The sequence below is a fragment of the Cyprinus carpio genome, chromosome B12 (assembly GCF_018340385.1).
Source record: "Cyprinus carpio isolate SPL01 chromosome B12, ASM1834038v1, whole genome shotgun sequence".
Lineage (NCBI taxonomy): Eukaryota > Metazoa > Chordata > Actinopteri > Cypriniformes > Cyprinidae > Cyprinus > Cyprinus carpio.
In genome coordinates this window covers 26,099,930-26,111,203 of record NC_056608.1, presented here as the reverse complement: position 1 = coordinate 26,111,203, position 11,274 = coordinate 26,099,930, and positions in this window count along the sequence as shown.

Sequence of the window (11,274 nt, the reverse complement as noted above, 5' to 3'; positions counted from 1 at the left end):
TTAAAATATCATGTCTTAACCATTGTGACTATTTATGTAGTGTAAACCATTTTCAATAAAATTGAAAATAAAAAATAAATAAAACATAAAAACGCCAAAACCATTTTGACTACATTCTAAACCATTGTGACTATATTCACTTAGTGTATATTATTTCAGTAAAGTAAAATAAAAAGACATAAAAACGTCTAAACCATTGTGACTATATTTAGTTTGTGTACATTATTTTTATAAAATAAATATAAAATAATTTTTTTTCTAAACCATTGTGACTATTTATTTAGTTTATATTATATAAATTAAATTAAATTGAAACTAAATATTAAACTAAATAAAATATAAAATATAAATTAAACTAAAGTGTAACTTATTTAAAATGATAAATATAGATCTAAACCACACAATTGTGTCTATGTTGGTTCTTAATATTCATTGCATCCCCCTTTCTTTAGTTCACAATTGTGACATTGTACACAATTAAATTAAATTAAATTAAATTAAATTAAATTAAAAAAATCTATACAAACTATTGGTTGTTTTAGGCTACCATTGCAAGTAATGCAGCCTTTCTAAAATCCTGACAATAATGGACTGCTGTTTAATGTTACAGTAGTAATATTAAATACCAGTAGACTTTTTGGGAAATGTAGAAATGATATGAAGCCTGACCTTCGCTTTCAACCTCCACATCCCAGTCAAAAAGCCTGAATGGATAAACATGAATATGAATCTGAATATTCAAATATTGAATTTCACAAAAACAGATCAAATGTGTTGTGAATGGCACTTAAAACACCAAAACCTAATGTGTGACCTGGAAATCCTTACAACGAGAGGTCAAGGACTGTCCTAAACATCAGTGTGGAGCTTGAATAACACAGAAGAAAGACAGCAAATAATTGAAGGATGACTAAACTACCAGCTGGAAACAGGCGTTTGCTGCGTCCTTGGGCTGTTACACTTTTATGAGATTGAGTTCAGTCGTGTCGACAGGGTGTGCCTGCGTTTACGAGCCTCCTGACAGCTTCACCATCAAACTACAACACAAACACGCCTGTGAACAGATTACAAGCCTGTCTTTGAACAGCTGTAAGTCAGGAACGGTTAACCTGGTTACAGTCAGAATGAGGTCAAACGCAGGACACAAACGGGACAATCATTATTAACGCTATACATCAAATCCAACAGACAGGAGCTACAGTTATCAGCTTCTCTCTGTGTCATAAATAAACCCTCATTTATATACAGGTGCTTCTCATAAAATTTGAATATCGTGAAAAAGTTTTGACTTTCATGAGCTGTAAGCTCTAATCATCAACATTAAAACAAAAAAAAACTTTTGAAATGTTTTGCTTTACATGTACTAGAATATATGAAAGATTCACTTTTTCAAATAAGTTACAAAAAAAAAAACTTTTTCACGATATGCAAATTTTTTGAGAAGCACATCTAGTGTAGCTAAAATCATATTCTTGGTGTTATTATTGCTCTTTCTATTGCAACTCATTACATTTCCATGTACTCACATTAGCCGTACTCTTAGCATTCGTTTAAAGACACAGTAGGCTTCTGCCAGAGGGAACAGACAGATTCTACAGACATTGTATTTTTGCGTGCGGAAAAGAAAAACAGCAGCTGAAGAGAGCGTGTAAATCTCCCCCGTGGGCATCTTCAGCTAACAAACACTCGCAGGCCACCAGACACCAACACAGCAGCTGCTAATTAACCTGAAAAACACACAGTAACCAGCCATTTACTATCCAATAACAAGCCACAACAACTAATTCTTCAGCAAACCTAAAGCTGTGGGGCGTTCACAAACACGAGATCAGCATTTGATGTGTGCTCGGAAACTGAAGGAGGTTTCAGAGTTTAAGACGCCTTCTTTTGGACCAGTATTAAGTCAGACTCGTGTCTATGCAGAGAAGGCAGTGCTTAGTGAAAAAACAAACATTCAAGTGATAGAAATCTTTAATCAAATTTAAACTAAAAATAAATAAGTAAATAAATAAAAAAAAAAAAAACAATTAAATAAAAAAAAACTAAAAATAAAATAACTTTAAAAACAAAAAAAAATAAAATAAGTTTAAGTACTAAAATTTCTATTGTAAATCATTTCGTTAATTAAAAATAAAACAGAAATAAAATAAATATAAATATTAGAAGAAAAACTTAAACTTATTAAAAATTTGCCTTGACAACTAACTGAAATAATAATAATAAAAAAGTTTAATTTAAAGGACTACAATTACTAAGAACTATTCAGTTTTTTTCCCTTAATTGAAATAAAGTAGAATTAAAATCAAATAAAATATAAATATTAGTTAAAAAAATAAATAAAATTAAAAACAAAACTCAGAAATATTGTCTTAGCAACTAATTTAAATTATAAAAAGTTCAAGGAATAAAATTAAAAGTACTAAAACTAAAATTAAATGTACTAAATCTAAAACTATTAGAATAGTAATAAAAACAGACGAAAAAAATAAAAAAAAACGATGAACAGACGAAAAGATGATGAAAAATAAAAGATGAAAAACTTAAACTTAAAACAGACAAACAAACAAAAGTAAAAAAAACAAATTAACCTTTCAAAGGAAACTAACTTAAAAAAAAAAAAAAAAAAAAGTAAAAAAACTAAAAAAACCGAAACCAAAACTATTAGAAATCGTTCCCTTAATTGAAATGAAGTAGTAGTAAAGTAAAATATAAATATCAGATGACAAACTAAAAAAAATAAAATAAATAAAAAATAAAAAAATAAACAAATGCTTGGGAAAAAAATACCTAAGCACATAACAAAAATTACAAAAACTTAAACTAAAATTAAAAGTGAAAATATAAAAAGAAAAGCGAATTCAAAATGTTAATAAATACTGAACTTGTATATAAATAATACTAAAAATAGCACATTTTTTGTTAGTTTAGTCACTACATTTAGGATCCTGCCGAGAAGACTGCTGTCTATGTAGGCAGTACACAGCAAGGCCACTAATCACAAATCATTAAGTTCAGCATATCACTTATCTGTCCAGACTCAAGGACAGCGTGACCTCTGACCTCTAGTCCACAGAGAAGCACTCAGCAGTGTCACTGTAACCCTCACAGCAGAGGTCACGCTGGGATCTGACCCCACAACCTGTTCAATACCTGCACAAGAGCTGAGAACAGCAGCACAAACACATCCTCGTCTGTCAGCTCAGAAATCAGCTCTGATTATCCGGTCAGTTTAATCAGACATCAGAACAAACAGATCTGAGAACATATTTAACATCAAGTCTGCTGTGTTTTTATCTCATCATGAGCTTTGATCCCAGCTAACAGAAAAAAAAAAACATTCTTAAAGTTATGTTTATGGATCGTTCTTATCACAATAATATTTCTTATTACTATTTCATATTTCATGTTCTCATAACTTTCAAAAAACAACATTCTTTGAATATCCACGTCATTATTATTTCTTTTTTAGAATACTATATTCTTCTTATAATGTTGAGAAAAAAATTATACTTTTTTTTAAGATAAGTGGTTGCAAACTATTTATATTAGCTACATTAAATTTTTTTTTTTTGAAAGTTAGTCAACTAAATTTGTTTATTTAAATGTAGCTTAAATAAATTGTTTGCAACCACTTACCTTAATTTTTTTCTAGTAAATTCAATTAATTTTTTTTTTTTTCAGTGTACTGAGATAGTTACTGATACTGATTGGTTTTGTTGTACACTTAAATGTTTGGTGTAAGAGAAATTAATAATTTTATTCATCAAGGATGCATTAAGTTGATCAAAAGCATTAAAGACATTTCTAATAACAGTCTTTTTCAAATAAATGCTGTTCTTTTGAACTTTCTGTTCTTCTGTGAATCCCAGAAAATAAAATGCATCATGGTTTCCAGAGAAATATTGTGCAGCACAACTGTTTTCAACATTGATAATAATCAGAAATGTTTCTTGGAGCTTGAATCATTAGAATGATTTCTGAAGATCATGTGACACTGAAGACTGGAGTAATGATGCTGAAAATACAGTTGCGCATCACAGAAATAAATTACAGTTTAACAGAGATTCAGATAGAAAACAGCTGTTTTAAATTGTAAAAATATTTCACATTTTTACAGTATTTTTGATCAAATAAATGCAGCCTCGGTGAGCAGAAGAGACTTCTTTTTAAAAAACATTTAGTGTTTTTCGAGTCATTCTGATACCTGCTTCCAGTCACGAATGATGACACTCATTCCTGGTATGACCTGGCAGGTTTGAGGAGTCAGAGCTGATTTTTTTAGAGCTAAAATGGATGGAAACTGGCAAAAAAAAAAAGAGTCAAATTGACAACCAGCAGGTTGTCTGTTTAAAACACACACACACACACCTGCCAGGAAAGCTTAGCAGATCTGTTTAATGACAGAAAGATGTTAAATGACATTACGTCAGAGCAAATACTCAGAACTACAGACACACTGACTTCAGTCTCAGATTCACATCAACATCAGAGCGAAAGTGTTTCTCAACCATTGAGGAAATATCGATGTTCTGCAGCCCAGTGTAAGTGAATGCTCTGAGCCTGTGAGACTCACAGTAACTACAGCATACACTCATTCATTAAACACTATGACAGATCTGAGAGTGTCAAACAACAGCGCAATCAGCTCACATCCATCACTGTCCCTCAGCTCTTTGTGCTCCTCTCTTCACCACATTCCCTCTCTCTCTCTCTCTCTCTCTCTCTCTGATGGAGTTCATCAATCATGTGTTCAGAGGAGAGACGGAGCCGCTGGCTCAGCATTTACACACACACACACACACACACACACACACACACACACACTCTGACAGAGGCACACACTGACAGACACACACACACACACACGAACGTACTCACACACTGACAGAGACACACACACACTGACAGAGAGAGACACACACACACACACACACACACACACACACACACACACACACACACACACACACACACACACACACACACTCACACACTCATAAGTGCAGAGGCACACACACACACACACACACACATACACACTGACACACACACACACACAGAGACACACACACACTGACACACACACACACACACACTCACAAACGCTCACACAGGCACACACTCACACACACACACACACACACTCACACACACACACACACACACACACACACACACACACACACACACACACAGGCACACACTCACTCACACACAGCTAACATGTAGCCTGATGTTTGACTGCTGCACTATAAAAAAATACAGAGAAATTTACAGTAAAAAATAAAAAAAAAGAAAGAAAACAACAAAACAGTAGCTGTGCTTGCCAGAAAACTTGTAAAAAGAAATATGGTAAAATGTTACAGATTTAACTAAAATTTACAGTGAAACCAATTTTATTAATGGATACAATGTTAATATACCAAAGTACTAAATCCTGTTTTGTAACAGCTGAGTAAATACAATACTAAAAGAAACAAGAAGAAACTAAAAACTAAGAAACATGTTTATATTTTACCATCATAAAATATAAGATGACTTCCAAAAAACTCTACAGTAAACAGTATTTTACTGTAAAACTATATGAATTTTCACATTAGATCAATTACAGTTTTTCATTCTATATAGTACCTAATAGGGAACCTAATGCTAATCAATTCAGATTTTTTCTGTTTACAAAAATGATAAAATAATCATAATATTAAATAAATAAATAGTTAAATTAAATGAAAATTACAATTATAAATGACCATAACTAAATTAATTAATATATAAAAGTTTCTACTACAACTTAATGTAAAATAACTTAATATAAATTAGTAAAATAATAAAATATCAAATTACTATAATTAAAATTACAATTGTAAGTAAATTTTATTAATATTATTATAAATTAATTAATTTTTTTTGCATATAAACTGAATGCAATTAATGGTTATATAAATAAAAGTATCTGCCATAAATAAACCATGGTACTGAACAATACAAATAGTTTAAATAATATAGTAGTTATTTTTATTGTTTTATTCTGGCTCTGATAAGATGTGTCTGTATGTGTATATTTTACTGTACTCTATGTGTTTATTGTTTTGTGTTTTTATGTTAGTGATTACCTGCCAAGGGAACGTGGATGTAAACTAGCCATTGGCTAAAGTTAATCAATTAACAAATTTTTATTATAATCTTTTCCTGTTAAAATTAGGATAATTTTTTATACAGTTTGCACTTGTGCGCTTCAAAACATAAAACTCAGAAAGAATTCAGTGCATGGCCTCCTCCACACATGGTCTGAATTTATCTTCTTGAGAAATAAGAGAAGAACCAGTGGAGAAAAATGTGATCATCGTGATAAACGAGGAGCGAGAAAAGAAGAACAGACTCACAGACACAACATACATCATCAGAGGGTTTGAGTTAAACTTCTCCAATGAACTCAACTCTGTTTTTGGTGGTTGTAAATATTCCACTTTAAGAAATGTAATGTTATAGTCTGACCTTTCTTTGACTCTTACCCTGATAGAATCTTCACCTTTCAAATGTATCCAGCAGTGATGACATCATCGTGGTATTTGCATACTGACTTCTGATTGGTCTTCATTCTCCGAGTGTGACTGGGATAAAGCTGAACTTTGCTCTGATTCTGTGTTTTGCGGTGGAGGACGTGAAGGTGAATGTGGCAGGTCTTGACACGAGCGGCCCGCTGGCATCCCAAGACCTGCAGGATTTACCAGAGTCTCATTACACTCTCAGATCAGGTTACATCCGCTTCTCACACGGAAACACAAACACACACATCCCTACAACAAATACAACAACTCACACAATCCCATATTTAAAAAAACAAGAAGAAAAGGCAAAAAACTGATTAATCGCATCCAAAATAAAAGTTTGTTTATATAATATACAGTATGTGTGTGTACTGTGTATGTTTATTATGTACAGTATATATAAAGACACACACATACACATACAGTATGTATTTTGAAAATATGTACATCTATATATTAATTTTCATATAATTCATATTATGAATATATAAACATTTTTCTTAAATATATACATGTATGTGTGTGTATTTATACAGTATATACATAATAAATATACACAGTATACACATATATTATAAGACAGCACTACAATAATTAATAATAAAATAATCGCTGCCCAGCACTATAAAAATTAGAATACAAATTATAAAAATTATTATTATTATAAATTAACAATGTAATTAATGGTTCTATGAATAAAAACATCTGCTAAATAAATAAATACATTAATTAATTAACAAACAAATACATAAATATCATTGAGATGCTATTATAACTTTTATTACAATTTTGAATCAGTTTTTATTTTTATAAAATAGGTTTTTCTTAAGATGTCTATGTAGTTTTTATTCATTTTTAGTACATCAAGTCAAGCTAAATAAAATGTAGAAAAGTTGCCTTGGCAGCTAGTGTAAATAAAATAAGTTTACTTTTTTATATATTTTATTTTAGTTAAAGTTTATTATGTAACTTTTTTTTTTTTTTTAAGTTTTAGTTAACTAGAATAACTCTGATCCATATACCCATGGGTACATATTCAGATTCAAGTATTCAAGTTCAGATTTCATTTATATTAATTTTATATAAATTTTTTATATTAATTCATCAGTATTTGCATGGTGCTCATAGATACCTCCATAAATACCATGCTACAGTGATTTTGATATCTGGAGCACTTTGATGTAATGCTGCATTCTGGGAATTTCTAGGTGAATGAGTGAGTGATTTTGCCCTAGAAAGGCATGAGCATTGTGCTTTCACGTGCCGCTTGAAACAGGCCTTTAATCCTGAAGTGTCTGACGATCAGCACATGACGTGTCCTGAGCCGCAGCGTGTAATTAAACCTGCTGAATGGCCTCAGAAGCTCTTAATGGCTCTGATAATGCTGGAGCTGTCAGGATGGGGACAGGTGAGGCCTGGAAAACACACAGAACAAAGACACGGCTGTCACACACACGGATCCGGGGCTGAAGACTGTGATTATGATGTCACTTTCTGACAGGCAGCAGCTGATTGGGTCACGTTCGCCTGAACGCCTGTTAATGATCAATCAATGCAAACACACACGCTCTGCTCCATCATACAAACCATGCACACACAACTATTCACTAAGACATAAAAATCTGTTGAACCTTTTTAGTGCTACTTCTAAATATTGAATTGATTCCACGTTCCCTGGATTCTCTCTGGATTGTTTACACTGAGCTCACGCAATGCATCTTGGGAATGCATAAACTAAAAACAATATAAAAATGACAAACTGATATGTCAATTGATATTGACAAACTAAAAAACAAAGCAAACAACAACAAAAAAAGACAAACAAACACACACACACACACACACACCCACACAAAAAGAAAACACAAATGACCAAAACTTTAACTAAAGGTAAAATGAAAACACAAAATATAAAAAATGAAAATGGACTCAAAAGATGAATAAACAATATAATAGTATTCAAATGATACTAGAGTAACACTTTTATGTATTTGATATATTTATTTGGCACTTTAATTTGACAATAATTGCATTCAGTTAATATTGATTTATTATAAAAAATAATATTAATAATAGTTATATTTTATATAATTATTTTATTATTTGTTATTATTTCTAAATATATATGAAGTCATCTCACATGTATTTCTAATTGTAATTTTTATTATACTCGTTTATTTCTCTAATTTTAATTATATAATTTTTTTATTTTTATCTGTGCATGCATTTCCTGGGAATTTAACCTGTGTTATAAAGAATATATGTTTGCAAAATAATAAATCGGAACGTTCAAACATTTTCTGAACATTCCAATTTAGCATTTTGCAAACATTATAGACACAATACTTTTGAATGTTCTCTAAATGTTCTGAAACAAGTAGTAATAACGTTTAAAAAAAAGTTAGATGAATGTCAAAAAAAAAAAAAAAACAGTGCATGATAGATAAATTACGTTATTAAAGACCAGACAACTGTGAAATCAACATTCTGTTAATGTCACTGGAAGAATGTCCTTGTCATGTTTTTGTAAAACTAAAATTACAATTACAAATTAATGCAAATTGTAAACTAAATGCAATTAATGGTTCTATAAATACATGTGCATCTCAGTAAATTAGAATGTCGTGAAAAGGTTCATTTATTTCAGTAATTCAACTCAAATTGTGAAACTTGTGTATTAAATAAATTCAATGCACACAGACTGAAGTAGTTTAAGTCTTTGGTTCTTTTAATTGTGATGATTTTGGCTCACATTTAACAAAAACCCACCAAATCACACTAAATCTTAACAAATTAGAATACTTCATAAGACCAATAAAAAAAAAACATTTTTAGTGAATTGTCGGCCTTCTGGAAAGTATGTTCATTTACTGTACATGTACTCAATACTTGGTAGGGGCTCCTTTTGCTTTAATTACTGCCTCAGTTCGGCGTGGCATGGAGGTGATCAGTTTGTCGCACTGCTGATGTGGTATGGAAGCCCAGGTTTCTTTGACAGTGACCTTCAGCTCATCTGCATTTTTTGGTCTCTTGTTTCTCATTTTCCTCTTGACAATACTCCATAGATTCTCTCTGGGGTTCAGGTCTGATCAAGCACACCAACACCATGGTCATTTAACCAACTTTTGGTGCTTTTGGCAGTTTGGGCAGGTGCCAAATCCTGCTGGAAAATGAAATCAGCATCTTCAAAAAGCTGGTCAGCAGAAGGAAGCATGAAGTGCTCCAAAATTTCTTGGTAAATGGGTTCAGTGACTATGGTTTTCAAAAAACACAATGGACCCCAAATCATCAGATGACATTGCACCCCAAATCATCACAGACTGTGGAAACTTAACACTGGACTTCAAGCAACTTGGGCTATGAGCTTCTCCACCCTTCCTCCAGACTCTAGGACCTTGGTTTCCAAATGAAATACAAAACTTGCTCTCATCTAAAAAAGAGGACTTTGGGCCACTGGGCAACAGTCCAGTTTCTTCTTCTCCTTAGCCCAGGTAAGGACGCCTCAGGAGTGGCTTAAACAAGAGGAATACAACAACTGTAGCCAAAATTCCTCGACACGTCTGTGTGTGGTGGCTCTTGACCCCCAGCCTCAGTCCATTCCTTGTGAAGTTCACTCAAATTCTTGAATGGATTTTGCTTGACAATCCTCATAAGGCTGCGGTTCTCTCGGTTGGTTGTGCATCTTTTTCTTCCACACTTTTTCCTTCCACTCAACTTTCTGTTAACATGCTTGGAAACAGCACTCTGTGAACAGCCAGCTTCTTTGGCAATGAATGTTTGTGGCTTACCCTCCTTGTGAAGGGTGTCAATGATTGTCTTCTGGACACCTGTCAACTGTTAAATGTGAGCCAAAATCATCACAATTAAAAGAACCAAAGACTTCAGTCTGTGTGCATTGAATTTATTCAATACACGAGTTTCACAATTTAAGTTGAATTACTGAAATAAATAAACTTTTCTATGACATTTTAATTTATTGAGATGCACCTGTAAATGTTCTGAAAAAATGTAGCCAACATTGAACGAAAGTTCTATTAATGTTACCGGAAAAATGTCTGTTCATAATTTCAATAGAACCTTTCCAGAATGTTAAAGCCACATTTCTGCGAACATTCCAAGTGTATGTAGACGGTTCAGTGGGTTTCAGGACAAGGCCATAAAAACAGTTCAGCGCAAACACTGGCGAGTTTCACACAGGAAATGAACTGCTAATGCGATAAGATCTTCAAAGTGCGGCCGGTGACTGTATCTGTATCCAGTGAGGCCTGTGTGTGTGTTTGATGAAGGCTGCTCTGTTGTGCTTCGATGCCTATCAGAACTCAAAACATCTGAGATCTGCTTCATATAAAAGCTCTTATGACACCGTGAGCATCTTATCAGCTGACACCGCACACAGCAGCTCTTTGTTTCAGCTGCGCGAGCGAGAGAAAGTGTTTGCCGGTGGGTTTTGTTGCCTGCTAAGAGCTTGAGGATTCACGGAGAAGCTGTCATGTGATTTACAGTACATGCATCCTGTAAGACATTTCCTCTAGGTTTTAAAAGCTACTCAAAGAGCGAGCGCTGGTGTTTGTGCTGACGCTCTGACCTCGTCCTGACCTCTGACAGGAATGCTGTGGCTTTCAGAGTCAACGTCAAATCAGAATCAACTGTTTGCTTTCCTAATGCATGTTCCTGCTCTCACTGTCAATGATTCATTCCCAATAATAAAACCTGTTTGTCTTTGTAA